Source organism: Anomaloglossus baeobatrachus, chromosome 1 (assembly GCF_048569485.1).
Source record: "Anomaloglossus baeobatrachus isolate aAnoBae1 chromosome 1, aAnoBae1.hap1, whole genome shotgun sequence".
Taxonomy (NCBI): domain Eukaryota; kingdom Metazoa; phylum Chordata; class Amphibia; order Anura; family Aromobatidae; genus Anomaloglossus; species Anomaloglossus baeobatrachus.
This window is the reverse complement of record NC_134353.1, coordinates 490,842,504-490,865,422: the sequence shown is the minus strand read 5'-3', so window position 1 is coordinate 490,865,422 and position 22,919 is coordinate 490,842,504.

Sequence of the window (22,919 nt, the reverse complement as noted above, 5' to 3'; positions counted from 1 at the left end):
ACAGGAGCTTGCCTGCAGCCAGCACAGTGCCGGCCGCCTCTCTACACTGCTCTGCTGTGGGCAGTCACATACACAGGAGCTTGCCTGCAGCCAGCACAGTGCCGGCTGGCTCTCTACACTGCTCTGCTGTGGGCAGTCACATACACAGGAGCTTGCCTGCAGCCAGCACAGTGCCAGCCGGCTGGCTCTCTACACTGCTCTGCTGTGGGCAGTCACATACACAGGAGCTTGCCTGCAGCCAGCACAGTGCCGGCTGGCTCTCTACACTGCTCTGCTGTGGGCAGTCACATACACAGGAGCTTGCCTGCAGCCAGCACAGTGCCAGCCGGCTGGCTCTCTACACTGCTCTGCTGTGGGCAGTCACATACACAGGAGCTTGCCTGCAGCCAGCACAGTGCCAGCCGGCTCTCTACACCACTCTGCTGTGGGCAGTCACATACACAGGAGCTTGCCTGCAGCCAGCACAGTGCCAACCGGCTCTCTACACTGCTCTGCTGTGGGCAGGCACATACACAGGAGCTTGCCTGCAGCCAGCACAGTGCCAGCCGGCTCTCTACACTGCTCTGCTGTGGGCAGGCACATACACAGGAGCTTGCCTGCAGCCAGCACAGTGCCGGCCGGCTCTCTACACTGCTCTGCTGTGGGCAGTCACATACACAGGAGCTTGCCTGCAGCCAGCACAGTGCCGGCTGGCTCTCTACACTGCTCTGCTGTGGGCAGTCACATACACAGGAGCTTGCCTGCAGCCAGCACAGTGCCGGCCGCCTCTCTACACTGCTCTGCTGTGGGCAGTCACATACACAGGAGCTTGCCTGCAGCCAGCACAGTGCCGGCTGGCTCTCTACACTGCTCTGCTGTGGGCAGTCACATACACAGGAGCTTGCCTGCAGCCAGCACAGTGCCAGCCGGCTGGCTCTCTACACCACTCTGCTGTGGGCAGTCACATACACAGGAGCTTGCCTGCAGCCAGCACAGTGCCGGCCGCCTCTCTACACTGCTCTGCTGTGGGCAGTCACATACACAGGAGCTTGCCTGCAGCCAGCACAGTGCCGGCTGGCTCTCTACACTGCTCTGCTGTGGGCAGTCACATACACAGGAGCTTGCCTGCAGCCAGCACAGTGCCAGCCGGCTGGCTCTCTACACTGCTCTGCTGTGGGCAGTCACATACACAGGAGCTTGCCTGCAGCCAGCACAGTGCCGGCTGGCTCTCTACACTGCTCTGCTGTGGGCAGTCACATACACAGGAGCTTGCCTGCAGCCAGCACAGTGCCAGCCGGCTGGCTCTCTACACTGCTCTGCTGTGGGCAGTCACATACACAGGAGCTTGCCTGCAGCCAGCACAGTGCCGGCTGGCTCTCTACACTGCTCTGCTGTGGGCAGTCACATACACAGGAGCTTGCCTGCAGCCAGCACAGTGCCAGCCGGCTGGCTCTCTACACTGCTCTGCTGTGGGCAGTCACATACACAGGAGCTTGCCTGCAGCCAGCACAGTGCCGGCCGCCTCTCTACACACTCTGCTGTGGGCAGTCACATACACAGGAGCTTGCCTGCAGCCAGCACAGTGCCGGCTGCCTCTCTACACTGCTCTGCTGTGGGCAGTCACATACACAGGAGCTGCCTGCAGCCAGCACAGTGCCGGCCGCCTCTCTACCCCACTCTACTGTGGGCAGTCACATACACAGGAGCTTGCCTGCAGCCAGCACAGTGCCGGCCGCCTCTCTACACTGCTCTGCTGTGGGCAGTCACATACACAGGAGCTTGCCTGCAGCCAGCACAGTGTCGGCCGCCTCTCTACACCACTCTGCTGTGGGCAGTCACATACACAGGAGCTTGCCTGCAGCCAGCACAGTGCCGGCCGCCTCTCTACCCCACTCTGCTGTGGGCAGTCACATACACAGGAGCTTGCCTGCAGCCAGCACAGTGCCAGCCGGCTCTCTACACCACTCTGCTGTGGGCAGTCACATACACAGGAGCTTGCCTGCAGCCAGCACAGTGCCAGCCGGCTCTCTACACCACTCTGCTGTGGGCAGTCACATACACAGGAGCTTGCCTGCAGCCAGCACAGTGCCGGCCGGCTCTCTACACCGCTCTGCTGTGGGCAGTCACATACACAGGAGCTTGCCTGCAGCCAGCACAGTGCCAGCCGGCTCTCTACACTGCTCTGCTGTGGGCAGTCACATACACAGGAGCTTGCCTGCAGCCAGCACAGTGCCAGCCGGCTCTCTACACTGCTCTGCTGTGGGCAGTCACATACACAGGAGCTTGCCTGCAGCCAGCACAGTGCCAGCCGGCTCTCTACACTGCTCTGCTGTGGGCAGTCACATACACAGGAGCTTGCCTGCAGCCAGCACAGTGCCAGCCGGCTCTCTACACTGCTCTGCTGTGGGCAGTCACATACACAGGAGCTTGCCTGCAGCCAGCACAGTGCCAGCCGGCTCTCTACACTGCTCTGCTGTGGGCAGTCACATACACAGGAGCTTGCCTGCAGCCAGCACAGTGCCAGCCGGCTCTCTACACTGCTCTGCTGTGGGCAGTCACATACACAGGAGCTTGCCTGCAGCCAGCACAGTGCCAGCCGGCTCTCTACACTGCTCTGCTGTGGGCAGGCACATACACAGGAGCTTGCCTGCAGCCAGCACAGTGCCGGCCGGCTCTCTACACCACTCTGCTGTGGGCAGTCACATATACAGGAGCTTGCCTGCAGCCAGCACAGTGCCGGCTGGCTCTCTACACTGCTCTGCTGTGGGCAGTCACATACACAGGAGCTTGCCTGCAGCCAGCACAGTGCCAGCCGGCTCTCTACACCACTCTGCTGTGGGCAGTCACATACACAGGAGCTTGCCTGCAGCCAGCACAGTGCCGGCCGCCTCTCTACACTGCTCTGCTGTGGGCAGTCACATACACAGGAGCTTGCCTGCAGCCAGCACAGTGCCAGCCGGCTCTCTACACCACTCTGCTGTGGGCAGTCAGATACACAGGAGCTTGCCTGCAGCCAGCACAGTGCCGGCCGGCTCTCTACACCGCTCTGCTGTGGGCAGTCACATACACAGGAGCTTGCCTGCAGCCAGCACAGTGCCAGCCGGCTCTCTACACTGCTCTGCTGTGGGCAGTCACATACACAGGAGCTTGCCTGCAGCCAGCACAGTGCCAGCCGGCTCTCTACACTGCTCTGCTGTGGGCAGTCACATACACAGGAGCTTGCCTGCAGCCAGCACAGTGCCAGCCGGCTCTCTACACTGCTCTGCTGTGGGCAGTCACATACACAGGAGCCACAGGGTGCCGCAGCCGGGCTCTCTACACTGCTCTGCTGTGGCAGTCACATACACAGGAGCTTGCCTGCAGCCAGCACAGTGCCGGGGCCAGCGCTCTCTACCCACTGCTCTGCTGTGGGCAGTCACATACACAGGAGCTTGCCTGCAGCCAGCACAGTGCCGGGCCCGCCTCTCTACACTGCTCTGCTGTGGGCAGTCACATACACAGGAGCTTGCCTGCAGCCAGCACAGTGGCCGGCCTGGCCTCTCTACACCTGCTCTGCTGTGGGCAGTCACATACACAGGAGCTTGCCTGCAGCCAGCACAGTGGCTGGGCCGGCCTCTCTACACCACTCTGCCTGTGGGCAGTCACATACACAGGAGCTTGCCTGCAGCCAGCACAGTGCCAGGCCGCCTCTCTACACTGCTCTGCTGTGGGCAGTCACATACACAGGAGCTTGCCTGCAGCCAGCACAGTGCCAGCTGGCTCTCTACACTGCTCTGCTGTGGGCAGTCACATACACAGGAGCTTGCCTGCAGCCAGCACAGTGCCAGCCGGCTCTCTACACTGCTCTGCTGTGGGCAGTCACATACACAGGAGCTTGCCTGCAGCCAGCACAGTGCCGGCCGCCTCTCTACAACAGCTCTGCTGTGGGCAGTCACATACACAGGAGCTTGCCTGCAGCCAGCACAGTGCCGGCCGCCTCTCTACACTGCTCTGCTGTGGGCAGTCACATACACAGGAGCTTGCCTGCAGCCAGCACAGTGCCGGCCGCCTCTCTACCCCACTCTACTGTGGGCAGTCACATACACAGGAGCTTGCCTGCAGCCAGCACAGTGCCGGCCGCCTCTCTACACTGCTCTGCTGTGGGCAGTCACATACACAGGAGCTTGCCTGCAGCCAGCACAGTGCCGGCCGCCTCTCTACACCACTCTGCTGTGGGCAGTCACATACACAGGAGCTTGCCTGCAGCCAGCACAGTGCTGGCCGCCTCTCTACACTGCTCTGCTGTGGGCAGTCACATACACAGGAGCTTGCCTGCAGCCAGCACAGTGCCAGCCGGCTGGCTCTCTACACTGCTCTGCTGTGGGCAGTCACATACACAGGAGCTTGCCTGCAGCCAGCACAGTGCCGGCAGGCTCTCTACACCACTCTGCTGTGGGCAGTCACATACACAGGAGCTTGCCTGCAGCCAGCACAGTGCCGGCCGCCTCTCTACACTGCTCTGCTGTGGGCAGTCACATACACAGGAGCTTGCCTGCAGCCAGCACAGTGCCAGCCGGCTGGCTCTCTACACTGCTCTGCTGTGGGCAGTCACATACACAGGAGCTTGCCTGCAGCCAGCACAGTGCCGACCGCCTCTCTACACCACTCTGCTGTGGGCAGTCACATACACAGGAGCTTGCCTGCAGCCAGCACAGTGCCGGCCGCCTCTCTACACTGCTCTGCTGTGGGCAGTCACATACACAGGAGCTTGCCTGCAGCCAGCACAGTGCCGGCCGCCTCTCTACCCCACTCTACTGTGGGCAGTCACATACACAGGAGCTTGCCTGCAGCCAGCACAGTGCCGGCCGCCTCTCTACACTGCTCTGCTGTGGGCAGTCACATACACAGGAGCTTGCCTGCAGCCAGCACAGTGCCGGCCGCCTCTCTACACCACTCTGCTGTGGGCAGTCACATACACAGGAGCTTGCCTGCAGCCAGCACAGTGCCGGCCGCCTCTCTACACTGCTCTGCTGTGGGCAGTCACATACACAGGAGCTTGCCTGCAGCCAGCACAGTGCCAGCCGGCTGGCTCTCTACACTGCTCTGCTGTGGGCAGTCACATACACAGGAGCTTGCCTGCAGCCAGCACAGTGCCGGCAGGCTCTCTACACCACTCTGCTGTGGGCAGTCACATACACAGGAGCTTGCCCGCAGCCAGCACAGTGCCGGCCGCCTCTCTACACTGCTCTGCTGTGGGCAGTCACATACACAGGAGCTTGCCTGCAGCCAGCACAGTGCCAGCCGGCTGGCTCTCTACACTGCTCTGCTGTGGGCAGTCACATACACAGGAGCTTGCCTGCAGCCAGCACAGTGCCAGCCGGCTCTCTACACCACTCTGCTGTGGGCAGTCACATACACAGGAGCTTGCCTGCAGCCAGCACAGTGCCGGCCGGCTCTCTACACTGCTCTGCTGTGGGCAGTCACATACACAGGAGCTTGCCTGCAGCCAGCACAGTGCCAGCCGGCTCTCTACACTGCTCTGCTGTGGGCAGTCACATACACAGGAGCTTGCCTGCAGCCAGCACAGTGCCAGCCGGCTGGCTCTCTACACTGCTCTGCTGTGGGCAGTCACATACACAGGAGCTTGCCTGCAGCCAGCACAGTGCCGGCTGGCTCTCTACACTGCTCTGCTGTGGGCAGTCACATACACAGGAGCTTGCCTGCAGCCAGCACAGTGCCAGCCGGCTGGCTCTCTACACTGCTCTGCTGTGGGCAGTCACATACACAGGAGCTTGCCTGCAGCCAGCACAGTGCCGGCCGCCTCTCTACACCACTCTGCTGTGGGCAGTCACATACACAGGAGCTTGCCTGCAGCCAGCACAGTGCCGGCCGCCTCTCTACACTGCTCTGCTGTGGGCAGTCACATACACAGGAGCTTGCCTGCAGCCAGCACAGTGCCGGCCGCCTCTCTACCCCACTCTACTGTGGGCAGTCACATACACAGGAGCTTGCCTGCAGCCAGCACAGTGCCGGCCGCCTCTCTACACTGCTCTGCTGTGGGCAGTCACATACACAGGAGCTTGCCTGCAGCCAGCACAGTGCCGGCCGCCTCTCTACACCACTCTGCTGTGGGCAGTCACATACACAGGAGCTTGCCTGCAGCCAGCACAGTGCCGGCCGCCTCTCTACACTGCTCTGCTGTGGGCAGTCACATACACAGGAGCTTGCCTGCAGCCAGCACAGTGCCAGCCGGCTGGCTCTCTACACTGCTCTGCTGTGGGCAGTCACATACACAGGAGCTTGCCTGCAGCCAGCACAGTGCCGGCAGGCTCTCTACACCACTCTGCTGTGGGCAGTCACATACACAGGAGCTTGCCTGCAGCCAGCACAGTGCCGGCCGCCTCTCTACACTGCTCTGCTGTGGGCAGTCACATACACAGGAGCTTGCCTGCAGCCAGCACAGTGCCGACCGCCTCTCTACACCACTCTGCTGTGGGCAGTCACATACACAGGAGCTTGCCTGCAGCCAGCACAGTGCCGGCCGCCTCTCTACACTGCTCTGCTGTGGGCAGTCACATACACAGGAGCTTGCCTGCAGCCAGCACAGTGCCGGCCGCCTCTCTACCCCACTCTACTGTGGGCAGTCACATACACAGGAGCTTGCCTGCAGCCAGCACAGTGCCGGCCGCCTCTCTACACTGCTCTGCTGTGGGCAGTCACATACACAGGAGCTTGCCTGCAGCCAGCACAGTGCCGGCCGCCTCTCTACACCACTCTGCTGTGGGCAGTCACATACACAGGAGCTTGCCTGCAGCCAGCACAGTGCCGGCCGCCTCTCTACACTGCTCTGCTGTGGGCAGTCACATACACAGGAGCTTGCCTGCAGCCAGCACAGTGCCAGCCGGCTGGCTCTCTACACTGCTCTGCTGTGGGCAGTCACATACACAGGAGCTTGCCTGCAGCCAGCACAGTGCCGGCAGGCTCTCTACACCACTCTGCTGTGGGCAGTCACATACACAGGAGCTTGCCCGCAGCCAGCACAGTGCCGGCCGCCTCTCTACACTGCTCTGCTGTGGGCAGTCACATACACAGGAGCTTGCCTGCAGCCAGCACAGTGCCAGCCGGCTGGCTCTCTACACTGCTCTGCTGTGGGCAGTCACATACACAGGAGCTTGCCTGCAGCCAGCACAGTGCCAGCCGGCTCTCTACACCACTCTGCTGTGGGCAGTCACATACACAGGAGCTTGCCTGCAGCCAGCACAGTGCCGGCCAGCTCTCTACACTGCTCTGCTGTGGGCAGTCACATACACAGGAGCTTGCCTGCAGCCAGCACAGTGCCAGCCGGCTCTCTACACTGCTCTGCTGTGGGCAGTCACATACACAGGAGCTTGCCTGCAGCCAGCACAGTGCCAGCCGGCTCTCTACACTGCTCTGCTGTGGGCAGTCACATACACAGGAGCTTGCCTGCAGCCAGCACAGTGCCAGCCGGCTCTCTATACCACTCTGCTGTGGGCAGTCACATACACAGGAGCTTGCCTGCAGCCAGCACAGTGCCAGCCGGCTCTCTACACTGCTCTGCTGTGGGCAGTCACATACACAGGAGCTTGCCTGCAGCCAGCACAGTGCCAGCCGGCTCTCTACACCACTCTGCTGTGGGCAGTCACATACACAGGAGCTTGCCTGCAGCCAGCACAGTGCCGGCCGGCTCTCTACACTGCTCTGCTGTGGGCAGTCACATACACAGGAGCTTGCCTGCAGCCAGCACAGTGCCAGCCGGCTCTCTACACTGCTCTGCTGTGGGCAGTCACATACACAGGAGCTTGCCTGCAGCCAGCACAGTGCCAGCCGGCTCTCTACACTGCTCTGCTGTGGGCAGTCACATACACAGGAGCTTGCCTGCAGCCAGCACAGTGCCAGCCGGCTCTCTACACCACTCTGCTGTGGGCAGTCACATACACAGGAGCTTGCCTGCAGCCAGCACAGTGCCAGCCGGCTCTCTACACTGCTCTGCTGTGGGCAGTCACATACACAGGAGCTTGCCTGCAGCCAGCACAGTGCCAGCCGGCTCTCTACACCACTCTGCTGTGGGCAGTCACATACACAGGAGCTTGCCTGCAGCCAGCACAGTGCCAGCCGGCTCTCTACACTGCTCTGCTGTGGGCAGGCACATACACAGGAGCTTGCCTGCAGCCAGCACAGTGCCAGCCGGCTCTCTACACTGCTCTGCTGTGGGCAGGCACATACACAGGAGCTTGCCTGCAGCCAGCACAGTGCCGGCCGGCTCTCTACACCACTCTGCTGTGGGCAGTCACATACACAGGAGCTTGCCTGCAGCCAGCACAGTGCCGGCCACCTCTCTACACCACTCTGCTGTGGGCAGTCACATACACAGGAGCTTGCCTGCAGCCAGCACAGTGCCGGCCGCCTTTCTACACTGCTCTGCTGTGGGCAGTCACATAGACAGGAGCTTGCCTGCAGCCAGCACAGTGCCAGCCGGCTCTCTACACTGCTCTGCTGTGGGCAGTCACATACACAGGAGCTTGCCTGCAGCCAGCACAGTGCCGGCCGCCTCTCTACCCCACTCTACTGTGGGCCGCCTCTCTACCCCACTCTACTGCAGGGCACTGCGGCCGCTGCTGCTGCCCCTGACTGCTGAGCCCCTCACTACGTCCCCCCCATGGTCACCTCTCCCTCCTCCCCACTGTGCAATGCCCCCCGCTGCCCCCCTTCCCTGCTGGGACCTCCTACAGGGCATATAAACAGCTGCCGGAGTCCCTCCTTTCTCTTACCACATCTGCCCTCAGGGTGAGCATCGCCGATGGACCCCCTGGAAGCAGCGGTAAGAGAAAGGATCGGACGGGAGGGAGCCGATTGGCTTGCCTCCCTTGTGGGCACCAGCTCCCTCCTGCCGGTTCCCAGCAGCGGTGGGCGCAGGTCTTCCAGACCCTCCCGTCCACCGCAGCGCCTAAGCCCCACAACAGACCCCAGGCGCAGGGCGGCCCGGTCCAGAAGGTCCGGTCCGCTCTCACCCCCGGCCACCTATCCCCTGCCCCACCGGTCATCGGGTTCACATATATCTCGCAGCGCTGCACCCCCGTCACCCAGGCATGCTGCCCCCCACCGAGCATCGCGTTCGTCCACGCCACGCAGCGATGCTCCCCCTCCCCTCAGGAATGCTGCCCCCACCCTGGCATCACGCTCGCCACCACAATGCAGAGCGCCTCCCCCCAGGCACTCTGCACCGCCCAGCATGACGCGCCCCTCATGTTGCTTACCGCTCCATGCTGAGGCTGCGTCACATCCGGTATCCATGGCAGCCGAGTCACTTCCTGTGACTCGGCAACCATGTGACTATACTGTACTTCCGGTTTTCGGGCCCCGGACCGGAAGTGATGTCATTAAAAGTAAAAGCGGCAAATTTAAAGGGAAATGCAGTCATAAACAAACATGCTTTATAACTGCATTTCCTGCCCAGCGTTCGCATTCTTTACAAAGCGAACGTGGTGGTCTGCAGCAGTCAAGCACCCACCCTCCAGCCAGCAATCTCCACTGCCCTCTAATCACACATCAGCATCCAGGCCACATTATGGGAGCATCAGAAAGCAGAAGCTCTTCAGCCGAGGGATCAGCACACTCTGACTCACACCAGGAATGCAGGGACCATCATGGGCACCTTTCCCAATCTGACCCTAGCAAGAACAATGAGTTCCATGGTGAAGAGGATCCATCCTTACCCCTGACACCGCCATGCTCCAACCTACAGCTCCAACCGCAGGAAATCCAAGGTACTCCTCCATTATATTTACCCCCCCTGCACCCCCTGCCAACCCCTGCAATCCATCCATCGCCCATCCTGCCAGTAAGCCAACCGCAGGTAGAAGCAAGGCACTCATCACGCGTGGGGTCAGCCGAGCCAGGATCATCAGCTCTCCATCGTAGACCCCCTAGGGGTCATAACCACAGAAGATCACCGTCCACTTCCCGCAGCAGAAGCCGAGATAGCCACGGGCGTCACTCCCGGCGCTCACGGCACAATCACCAGTTCCGTTCATCCAACCGCAGCAAGAGATCATCCCGCAGGATACACCACACACCATCCAGCACTGCGTCATCCGACTCTCGCCGCAGCCGCTCACTAAGCGGCCCTCCAGGCGAAAGGTTTGCTAATCACCACCACGGCAGCGAACCACTACCCGAAGAACTACCCCAGATGGCGGCGCCAGAGGACCAACCTACCACATCGGCCGGTGAGTACAGCTTTACCAGCGCTTGGGCAGGGGGGACCCATCCAGGAGTAATGAGGGAAGCGGTTCGTTCACCGTCGGGACTAGTTCTAGTTAACCCCGCGTTCGTAAAACGCCAAGACATAGCGCATCAGCGCCCTGACCTACACAGGGACATGTTCTATTGTGGTGTTTCACCGCTTGGAACCCACCTAACCCCGGAAACAGTCCAAAAAATTTGGGCTAATGATTATGTGGATATCTGGTCCCTAATATCTGCGGATCAAAACACCGTCGACAAGGAAAGACGAGGCAACGACCGCCAATTCGCTAAAAAACCCACCGTAGCCAAGACCATAAATAATTGGTTGCAGGCTTTCTGCGTTATGGGGTGCGTGATGGGTCAGAAGCACCCCGAACGATGCTCAGAACTCTTCACTTACTGCGACACCATTTACAACTCCTATAAAACCCATGGGGGATTAGCGTGGTGGAAGTATGATGAAGAATTTAGGAGACGCCTGGCACTCCAACCACAATTGGGTTGGGGTGTAAAGGCAACCGATTCGTGGCTCAGACTCATGATGGCGCAAAAGTCCTTTCAGTCCTTTCCAGGCCAATTTTCCCCAAACCACGGCACACCGGGAGCCGCAAATGTTCGCAGACCAGGTTGCTGCTGGCTCTTCAACGAAGGCCATTGCAGGTATCAAGGTCTCTGCAAATACAAGCACGAGTGTTCATCCTGCGGGGGCAATCACACCTCCACCAAATGCGATAAGCAAACAACAAGGCACCATGCAAAAAATGCACCACCAGGTCCCAAGGACCCCAGTGATCGTGCACGAGATGGAGCCATGGCTCGAACGTTACCCCAATAAGGCGGCGGCTGACACCATCAGAAACGGTTTCACCCACGGTTTCTTTATCCCCTTTAATTTCTCCTCAGAACCAACCTTTGCCCCAAACCTGAAATCTGCCCGGGACCAACCACAGGTCCTGGAAAACAAATTACTCAAGGAAGTGGCACTAGGCCGCGTAGCAGGCCCATTCACTAAATTACCATTCCCAAACCTTCGCGTTTCACCCCTAGGGGTTGTGCCTAAAAAAGAAAAGGGTGAATTTCGCCTCATACACCACTTATCCTTCCCGGCCGGGAGGTCAGTAAATGACGGCATCCCCACAGAGGACTCAGCAGTGTCCTACGCGTCTTTTGACAAAGCAGTCGGACTGGTACGCAAAGCAGGGCAAGGAGCATTAATGGCTAAATCTGACATAGCGTCCGCCTTTCGCCTGCTACCAGTGCACCCTGATTGTCACCACCTGCTAGGGTGCTATTTCAACAAAAAATTCTTCTATGACATGTGTCTTCCCATGGGTTGCTCCATATCCTGCTCTCACTTCGAGCTCTTCAGCACCTTCCTAGAATGGGTGGTTAAGGACGTGGTAAAGATCAAATCAGTCACCCATTATCTAGATGATTTCCTGTTCGTTGGCCCCGCCAACTCGGAAACATGCGCTATTGCGTTAAATTCATTCCAGGCACTAGCGGACAAATTCGGGGTTCCGCTGTCAAACGAAAAAACAGTTGGCCCTGTGACATGCCTTTCCTTTTTGGGAATTGAAATAGACTCAATTACCATGATGTTTCGGTTACCACTGGAAAAGGTCCAAAAAACAACATCGTTCATCGACGGGTTCTGTGCGGTTCGTAAGGTAACCCTGGCGCAAATGCAATCCTTATTAGGCTTGCTCGCCTTCGCCTGTAGAGTCATGCCTATGGGAAGGATCTTTTCCCGTAGGCTTTGCCTGGCCACTAGGGGCATAGCTGCCCCCCACCACAGGATTCGCATCACCAGCGCCCTACGGGAGGACCTACGTGTATGGAGGTCTTTTCTAGCTAATTACAATGGACGCACGTGTTTTCAGGAACAGGAGGTTTCCAGCTCTGACATATCTCTATTTTCGGATGCTGCCGGGTCCACCGGATTCGGAGTTTTCCTTGGTCCCAAGTGGTGCGCTAGTCGCTGGCCCCAAAAATGGCACTTGTCAGGTTGGACAAAAAACCTCACTTTACTTGAGCTGTTCCCTATAATTGTAGCTACGGATCTTTGGGCAGATCAGCTGGCGAATAAACGAATCTGCTTCTGGACCGACAACATAAGTGTCGTCCACGCCATTAACCACCTGGCATCTTCCTCCCCGCCAGTGATCAGCTTACTGCGCTATTTAGTCCTCAAGTGCCTCGAGCATAACATCTGGTTCAGGGCCCGTCACGTGCCAGGGATCGATAACACTATTGCTGATGCCTTATCACGTTTTGAATTTCAGAAGTTTCGTGTATTACATCCGGAAGCGGACAGCATTGGCCAGAACTGTCCACAGTTCCTTTGGACGGTCCCCGAGGACAGCTGATGCCTTTGGTCCAGGCATCTCTAGCTCCATCTACGTGGCGTTCGTACGGTAAGGCTTGGAACGAATGGTTAAATATAGCACAACCGCTGCCTAGCCAGGTGTCTGCTTATTTTCTCAGCAACTCCGTTGCTCGGTATATAGCGCATTTGCATAGTAATGGCGTGTCGGGTATTGTAGCGCAGCAGCGGCTCGCAGGCATAGCCTTTCACTTCCGGGTTCGTGGATGGCCTGATGTCACCAAGTCCTTCCTGTTTACGCAGGCCGTTAAAGGCTGGAAGCGGAAGCGTCAGTGCACTGAAAGCAGAAGGCCCATTTCATTTGCCATTCTCTCAGGCATAATAAACCAGCTAGGCGTTGTATGTGCCAATGACAGCGAGGTCCGCTTGTTCTCGGCTGCCTTCTCGCTTGCATTCTTTGGGGCTTTGCGAATCAGTGAATTAGTCAGCAGATCATCAGCTCGTCCCGGGGGGCTGCTCCACGACGATGTTATAATTTGCAATGGTGGAGTACGGGTTCGCATAAGGCGCTCTAAAACAGATCAGCTCGGTAGAGGGGTTTGGTTCCCCATTTTCCCGTTTCCCGGCCCCCTCTGTCCCATCCTTATCTTGCAGTGTTACTTAGAGTCTCGGGTTCCCAATAAATTCTTTTTAGAGCACGCGGATGGATCCCCGCTCACGGCAACGCAGTTTTCAGCCTTGCTAAAAACGTCACTTTCCAACCTGGGCTTACAGCCAGGGGATTACAGCACACACTCCTTCCGCATAGGCGCAGCAACCGAGGCAGCAAGGGCCGGCTTCTCGAACGAGGAGATACAGCGGATAGGGCGTTGGAAATCAGACTGTTTCTTCCGCTATATTAGGCCAGATCTAATTTAACCCCCCGATCCCTGCAAACCACCAAATTTTACACAAGTCTTAACCACGAACCAGCCTCGGCAGTCACTACATCTTTCCACATCTGAGATAACTAATCATTACTAACCATTCAGTCCCGTAGTTCCGCCACCAAAAGCTATGACAACACTAATACAATGATGGACGCTGACACTATGATAAATATGCTGAGTACAGTTGCTAACAGCTTTTCTTCCTAGATCCGGCGAGACCTAGCATTTGGATCCTAGGTCACTCACACATATTCTGGGCAGCACGGCGGGCCGAGTCGAGACCAGGTGGAAGCGAGCTGGGATTTCATCACCTCAAGTTCCATTGGAGAGGAGTTCGGGGCATGGCCTGGACACAGGTCCTGCCCGAGGTAGTGAACATAGCAAGGATAGCCAGGGGCCCAGTAGTGTTAGTCATCCACGCGGGTGGGAACGACCTGGTAAATGTGAGGATCCAGGAACTGCTTGCGGTCATGCAAGCAGACCTGGATAGGTTTAGCGGCTTCTTCAGCAACGTAGTGGTGGTATGGTCCAGTATATTACCAAGATTATGCTGGATAGGGGCAAGGAACATAGCGGCTGTGGAGAGGTCAAGGCGGCATGTCAATATGCAGATCGCCAAATTTATAGCATCAGGAAGAGGGATAGTGCTGGGACATGAGTTGCTGGAATCAGAGATCAGCAGATTGGTGCTAGAGGATGGTTTTAGCCTCAATGACATAGGTCTGGATATTTTCCTGTCAGACATCCAGGACGGGGTTGAGCGGGCCATGAGGGCCCTGTGTGGGGGTCGCAGCTCAGGCGTGGGCCTTCGCCACTCCGTGGCCGGTGGAAGAGGGATTTGGTGAGAGCCAACCTGCCACGGACGGCCGTAGGCATCGGGCCTCCTCCCTCAGGTTTAAGGCGGATTTGTGCCTGTGGTGAAAGCTGTGGCCAAAATATCAAGCAACCCCCATTTTATATCAAAATTGAATGGTGTTACGTGGATACCTTCAATAAAGAACAAAAGAAAGATATTCCATGTGTGGTCTCCTTCATTGCACGGTGGGGAGGGGGAACCGGTTGGTGGGTCTCGGCAGTCTGCAGGGCACTGCGGCCGCTGCTGCTGCCCCTGACTGCTGAGCCCCTCACTACGTCCCCCCCATGGTCACCTCTCCCTCCTCCCCACTGTGCAATGCCCCCCGCTGCCCCCCTTCCCTGCTGGGACCTCCTACAGGGCATATAAACAGCTGCCGGAGTCCCTCCTTTCTCTTACCACATCTGCCCTCAGGGTGAGCATCGCCCGCCCTCCCTCCCTTAAGAAGGTTTTGTTACAAGTTCGGAAGTCACAGCCGGTGGAAGAGGGATTTGGTGAGAGCCAACCTGCCACGGACGGCCGTAGGCATCGGGCCTCCTCCCTCAGGTTTAAGGCGGATTTGTGCCTGTGGTAAAAGCTGTGGCCAAAATATCAAGCAACCCCCATTTTATATCAAAATTGAATGGTGTTACGTGGATACCTTCAATAAAGAACAAAAGAAAGATATTCCATGTGTGGTCTCCTTCATTGCGCGGTGGGGAGGGGGAACCGGTTGGTGGGTCTCGGCAGTCTGTGGGCAGTCACATACACAGGAGCTTGCCTGCAGCCAGCACAGTGCCGGCCGCCTCTCTACACCACTCTGCTGTGGGCAGTCACATACACAGGAGCTTGCCTGCAGCCAGCACAGTGCCGGCCGCCTCTCTACCCCACTCTGCTGTGGGCAGTCACATACACAGGAGCTTGCCTGCAGCCAGCACAGTGCCAGCCGGCTCTCTACACCACTCTGCTGTGGGCAGTCACATACACAGGAGCTTGCCTGCAGCCAGCACAGTGCCAGCCGGCTCTCTACACCACTCTGCTGTGGGCAGTCACATACACAGGAGCTTGCCTGCAGCCAGCACAGTGCCGGCCGGCTCTCTACACCGCTCTACTGTGGGCAGTCACATACACAGGAGCTTGCCTGCAGCCAGCACAGTGCCAGCCGGCTCTCTACACAGCTCTGCTGTGGGCAGTCACATACACAGGAGCTTGCCTGCAGCCAGCACAGTGCCAGCCGGCTCTCTACACTGCTCTGCTGTGGGCAGTCACATACACAGGAGCTTGCCTGCAGCCAGCACAGTGCCAGCCGGCTCTCTACACTGCTCTGCTGTGGGCAGTCACATACACAGGAGCTTGCCTGCAGCCAGCACAGTGCCAGCCGGCTCTCTACACTGCTCTGCTGTGGGCAGTCACATACACAGGAGCTTGCCTGCAGCCAGCACAGTGCCAGCCGGCTCTCTACACTGCTCTGCTGTGGGCAGTCACATACACAGGAGCTTGCCTGCAGCCAGCACAGTGCCAGCCGGCTCTCTACACTGCTCTGCTGTGGGCAGGCACATACACAGGAGCTTGCCTGCAGCCAGCACAGTGCCGGCCGGCTCTCTACACCACTCTGCTGTGGGCAGTCACATACACAGGAGCTTGCCTGCAGCCAGCACAGTGCCGGCTGGCTCTCTACACTGCTCTGCTGTGGGCAGTCACATACACAGGAGCTTGCCTGCAGCCAGCACAGTGCCAGCCGGCTCTCTACACCACTCTGCTGTGGGCAGTCACATACACAGGAGCTTGCCTGCAGCCAGCACAGTGCCGGCCGCCTCTCTACACTGCTCTGCTGTGGGCAGTCACATACACAGGAGCTTGCCTGCAGCCAGCACAGTGCCAGCCGGCTTTCTACACCACTCTGCTGTGGGCAGTCACATACACAGGAGCTTGCCTGCAGCCAGCACAGTGCCGGCCGGCTCTCTACACTGCTCTGCTGTGGGCAGTCACATACACAGGAGCTTGCCTGCAGCCAGCACAGTGCCAGCCGGCTCTCTACACTGCTCTGCTGTGGGCAGTCACATACACAGGAGCTTGCCTGCAGCCAGCACAGTGCCAGCCGGCTCTCTACACTGCTCTGCTGTGGGCAGTCACATACACAGGAGCTTGCCTGCAGCCAGCACAGTGCCAGCCGGCTCTCTACACTGCTCTGCTGTGGGCAGTCACATACACAGGAGCTTGCCTGCAGCCAGCACAGTGCCAGCCGGCTCTCTACACCACTCTGCTGTGGGCAGTCACATACACAGGAGCTTGCCTGCAGCCAGCACAGTGCCGGCCGCCTCTCTACACTGCTCTGCTGTGGGCAGTCACATACACAGGAGCTTGCCTGCAGCCAGCACAGTGCCGGCCGGCTCTCTACACTGCTCTGCTGTGGGCAGTCACATACACAGGAGCTTGCCTGCAGCCAGCACAGTGCCAGCCGGCTGGCTCTCTACACTGCTCTGCTGTGGGCAGTCACATACACAGGAGCTTGCCTGCAGCCAGCACAGTGCCGGCCGGCTCTCTACACCACTCTGCTGTGGGCAGTCACATACACAGGAGCTTGCCTGCAGCCAGCACAGTGCCGGCCGCCTCTCTACACTGCTCTGCTATGGGCAGTCACATACACAGGAGCTTGCCTGCAGCCAGCACAGTGCCAGCCGGCTGGCTCTCTACACTGCTCTGCTGTGGGCAGTCACATACACAGGAGCTTGCCTGCAGCCAGCACAGTGTCGGCCGCCTCTCTACACCACTCTGCTGTGGGCAGTCACATACACAGGAGCTTGCCTGCAGCCAGCACAGTGCCGGCCGCCTCTCTACACTGCTCTGCTGTGGGCAGTCACATACACAGGAGCTTGCCTGCAGCCAGCACAGTGCCGGCCGCCTCTCTACCCCACTCTACTGTGGGCAGTCACATACACAGGAGCTTGCCTGCAGCCAGCACAGTGCCAGCCGCCTCTCTACACTGCTCTGCTGTGGGCAGTCACATACACAGGAGCTTGCCTGCAGCCAGCACAGTGCCGGCCGCCTCTCTACACCACTCTGCTGTGGGCAGTCACATACACAGGAGCTTGCCTGCAGCCAGCACAGTGCCGGCCGCCTCTCTACCCCACTCTGCTGTGGGCAGTCACATACACAGGAGCTTGCCTGCAGCCAGCACAGTGCCAGCCGGCTCTCTACACTGCTCTGCTGTGGGCAGTCACATACACAGGAGCTTGCCTGCAGCCAGCACAGTGCCAGCCGGCTCTCTACACTGCTCTGCTGTGGGCAGTCACATACACAGGAGCTTGCCTGCAGCCAGCACAGTGCCAGCCGGCTCTCTACACTGCTCTGCTGTGGGCAGTCACATACACAGGAGCTTGCCTGCAGCCAGCACAGTGCCAGCCGGCTCTCTACACTGCTCTGCTGTGGGCAGGCACATACACAGGAGCTTGCCTGCAGCCAGCACAGTGCCGGCCGGCTCTCTACACCACTCTGCTGTGGGCAGTCACATACACAGGAGCTTGCCTGCAGCCAGCACAGTGCCGGCTGGCTCTCTACACTGCTCTGCTGTGGGCAGTCACATACACAGGAGCTTGCCTGCAGCCAGCACAGTGCCAGCCGGCTCTCTACACCACTCTGCTGTGGGCAGTCACATACACAGGAGCTTGCCTGCAGCCAGCACAGTGCCGGCCGCCTCTCTACACTGCTCTGCTGTGGGCAGTCACATACACAGGAGCTTGCCTGCAGCCAGCACAGTGCCAGCCGGCTTTCTACACCACTCTGCTGTGGGCAGTCACATACACAGGAGCTTGCCTGCAGCCAGCACAGTGCCGGCCGGCTCTCTACACTGCTCTGCTGTGGGCAGTCACATACACAGGAGCTTGCCTGCAGCCAGCACAGTGCCAGCCGGCTCTCTACACTGCTCTGCTGTGGGCAGTCACATACACAGGAGCTTGCCTGCAGCCAGCACAGTGCCAGCCGGCTCTCTACACTGCTCTGCTGTGGGCAGTCACATACACAGGAGCTTGCCTGCAGCCAGCACAGTGCCAGCCGGCTCTCTACACTGCTCTGCTGTGGGCAGTCACATACACAGGAGCTTGCCTGCAGCCAGCACAGTGCCAGCCGGCTCTCTACACCACTCTGCTGTGGGCAGTCACATACACAGGAGCTTGCCTGCAGCCAGCACAGTGCCGGCCGCCTCTCTACACTGCTCTGCTGTGGGCAGTCACATACACAGGAGCTTGCCTGCAGCCAGCACAGTGCCGGCCGGCTCTCTACACTGCTCTGCTGTGGGCAGTCACATACACAGGAGCTTGCCTGCAGCCAGCACAGTGCCAGCCGGCTGGCTCTCTACACTGCTCTGCTGTGGGCAGTCACATACACAGGAGCTTGCCTGCAGCCAGCACAGTGCCGGCCGGCTCTCTACACCACTCTGCTGTGGGCAGTCACATACACAGGAGCTTGCCTGCAGCCAGCACAGTGCCGGCCGCCTCTCTACACTGCTCTGCTATGGGCAGTCACATACACAGGAGCTTGCCTGCAGCCAGCACAGTGCCAGCCGGCTGGCTCTCTACACTGCTCTGCTGTGGGCAGTCACATACACAGGAGCTTGCCTGCAGCCAGCACAGTGTCGGCCGCCTCTCTACACCACTCTGCTGTGGGCAGTCACATACACAGGAGCTTGCCTGCAGCCAGCACAGTGCCGGCCGCCTCTCTACACTGCTCTGCTGTGGGCAGTCACATACACAGGAGCTTGCCTGCAGCCAGCACAGTGCCGGCCGCCTCTCTACCCCACTCTACTGTGGGCAGTCACATACACAGGAGCTTGCCTGCAGCCAGCACAGTGCCGGCCGCCTCTCTACACTGCTCTGCTGTGGGCAGTCACATACACAGGAGCTTGCCTGCAGCCAGCACAGTGCCGGCCGCCTCTCTACACCACTCTGCTGTGGGCAGTCACATACACAGGAGCTTGCCTGCAGCCAGCACAGTGCCGGCCGCCTCTCTACCCCACTCTGCTGTGGGCAGTCACATACACAGGAGCTTGCCTGCAGCCAGCACAGTGCCAGCTGGCTCTCTACACTGCTCTGCTGTGGGCAGTCACATACACAGGAGCTTGCCTGCAGCCAGCACAGTGCCAGCCGGCTGGCTCTCTACACTGCTCTGCTGTGGGCAGTCACATACACAGGAGCTTGCCTGCAGCCAGCACAGTGCCAGCCGGCTCTCTACACCACTCTGCTGTGGGCAGTCACATACACAGGAGCTTGCCTGCAGCCAGCACAGTGCCGGCCGGCTCTCTACACTGCTCTGCTGTGGGCAGTCACATACACAGGAGCTTGCCTGCAGCCAGCACAGTGCCAGCCGGCTCTCTACACTGCTCTGCTGTGGGCAGGCACATACACAGGAGCTTGCCTGCAGCCAGCACAGTGCCAGCCGGCTCTCTACACCACTCTGCTGTGGGCAGTCACATACACAGGAGCTTGCCTGCAGCCAGCACAGTGCCAGCCGGCTCTCTACACCACTCTGCTGTGGGCAGTCACATACACAGGAGCTTGCCTGCAGCCAGCACAGTGCCGGCCGCCTCTCTACACTGCTCTGCTGTGGGCAGTCACATACACAGGAGCTTGCCTGCAGCCAGCACAGTGCCGGCCGCCTCTCTACAGCACTCTGCTGTGGGCAGTCACATACACAGGAGCTGGCCTGCAGCCAGCACAGTGCCGGCTGGCTCTCTACACTGCTCTGCTGTGGGCAGTCACATACACAGGAGCTTGCCTGCAGCCAGCACAGTGCCGGCTGGCTCTCTACACTGCTCTGCTGTGGGCAGTCACATACACAGGAGCTTGCCTGCAGCTGTGGCGCCCCTGACCTGGTCAGGCACCACAGAGTATTGCACCCATGCGGGAGCAATGCTTCCAGGTAATCTCCAAAGGCCAGGATGAGGCGCACACACAAACATATAGTGACCAGGCCTCCCACATTACCAGAGGGGACCCTTGGGTAGCCAGAAGGGGTTAACTTTCAATTCCCAGCTAGGGGTGTGTTCAGGGGCTAGTTGCTAGGAAGCAGGGCAGAGAGAGAGAGAAAGGAGGGGAGTCTGGAGGAACAAGTTGAAGTGTGTGGAAGGGAGCAGAGGAGCTCTCGTGTCAGACAGGTCCTGAGGAGTGCAGTAGCTGAAAGCGGGGGAGAAAGGAGTACCGTGGGTCGGCCTGAAAATCATCCAGAGAGAAGGGTGGCTGAGTACGGAGATCCCGGTATCCGAGCACACAAGGGGAACTAGGTCCCCAGTACAGGCAGCAGATCATCCAGAGCTGCTTAACCTACAGGTGGGGGGGGTACTTCATGCCCTCACCACGACTACACAGAGCTTGAGCCAAGCAGCAATCACCAGGCCCATAAGGGAACAGGGCCAGAAGCCATCCCACCAAGGCCACGCTGCCGGCAGACGAGCCAGAGAGAGGGGAGCAGGGTGGTAACAGCTTCCCTGGAGGGGTCCTACCACGCTTCAAGCAAAGGATCCTCCTAAAACAGAAAGAGTGCAAGGAAGGCGAGTGGACAGCTACCCTCAGAACGGCCTCCTGGAATTCCTGGTTCCACCTGGTTATCACAGTGTCGCCCGGGCATCTCACCGTGACCTCCAAACAGTGAGTAAACACGTTGAAAGACTTCTTGGACTGTGTTTGAGTCATTCTGCGACCTGTGGTCCCACACACATACACCGGGGCCTGGGGCTTGCCTCACTCTCAGGGGGCTAATATACTGACTGCACCCACCATCAGCCCCAGGCATCCCTTAATCTGCAGTGGCGGTCCCCGCTGACCGCAATACTGAGAGTGGCGTCACGACAATCCTAAAAGAAGGTTCCCTACCTGTGACCAGACTGTTCCATCCACGTGGAGTCCCTGAAGGTACTGCACCGACACATACTAGCGGGGCTTCACACAGCCAGCACAGTGCCAGCCGGCTGGCTCTCTACACTGCTCTGCTGTGGGCAGTCACATACACAGGAGCTTGCCTGCAGCCAGCACAGTGCCAGCCGGCTCTCTACACCACTCTGCTGTGGGCAGTCACATACACAGGAGCTTGCCTGCAGCCAGCACAGTGCCAGCCGGCTCTCTACACTGCTCTGCTGTGGGCATGCACATACACAGGAGCTTGCCTGCAGCCAGCACAGTGCCGGCCGGCTCTCTACACCACTCTGCTGTGGGCAGTCACATACACAGGAGCTTGCCTGCAGCCAGCACAGTGCCGGCCGCCTCTCTACACCACTCTGCTGTGGGCAGTCACATACACAGGAGCTTGCCTGCAGCCAGCACAGTGCCGGCCGCCTCTCTACCCCACTCTGCTGTGGGCAGTCACATACACAGGAGCTTGCCTGCAGCCAGCACAGTGCCGGCTGGCTCTCTACACTGCTCTGCTGTGGGCAGTCACATACACAGGAGCTTGCCTGCAGCCAGCACAGTGCCAGCCGGCTGGCTCTCTACACCACTCTGCTGTGGGCAGTCACATACACAGGAGCTTGCCTGCAGCCAGCACAGTGCCGGCCGCCTCTCTACATTGCTATGCTGTGGGCAGTCACATACACAGGAGTTTGCCTGCAGCCAGCACAGTGCCGGCTGGCTCTCTACACTGCTCTGCTGTGGGCAGTCACATACACAGGAGCTTGCCTGCAGCCAGCACAGTGCCAGCCGGCTGGCTCTCTACACTGCTCTGCTGTGGGCAGTCACATACACAGGAGCTTGCCTGCAGCCAGCACAGTGCCGGCTGGCTCTCTACACTGCTCTGCTGTGGGCAGTCACATACACAGGAGCTTGCCTGCAGCCAGCACAGTGCCAGCCGGCTGGCTCTCTACACTGCTCTGCTGTGGGCAGTCACATACACAGGAGCTTGCCTGCAGCCAGCACAGTGCCGGCTGGCTCTCTACACTGCTCTGCTGTGGGCAGTCACATACACAGGAGCTTGCCTGCAGCCAGCACAGTGCCAGCCGGCTGGCTCTCTACACTGCTCTGCTGTGGGCAGTCACATACACAGGAGCTTGCCTGCAGCCAGCACAGTGCCGGCCGCCTCTCTACACCACTCTGCTGTGGGCAGTCACATACACAGGAGCTTGCCTGCAGCCAGCACAGTGCCGGCCGCCTCTCTACACTGCTCTGCTGTGGGCAGTCACATACACAGGAGCTTGCCTGCAGCCAGCACAGTGCCGGCCGCCTCTCTACCCCACTCTACTGTGGGCAGTCACGTACACAGGAGCTTGCCTGCAGCCAGCACAGTGCCGGCCGCCTCTCTACACTGCTCTGCTGTGGGCAGTCACATACACAGGAGCTTGCCTGCAGCCAGCACAGTGCCGGCCGCCTCTCTACACCACTCTGCTGTGGGCAGTCACATACACAGGAGCTTGCCTGCAGCCAGCACAGTGCCAGCCGGCTCTCTACACCACTCTGCTGTGGGCAGTCACATACACAGGAGCTTGCCTGCAGCCAGCACAGTGCCGGCCGCCTCTCTACACTGCTCTGCTGTGGGCAGTCACATACACAGGAGCTTGCCTGCAGCCAGCACAGTGCCGGCCGCCTCTCTACACTGCTCTGCTGTGGGCAGTCACATACACAGGAGCTTG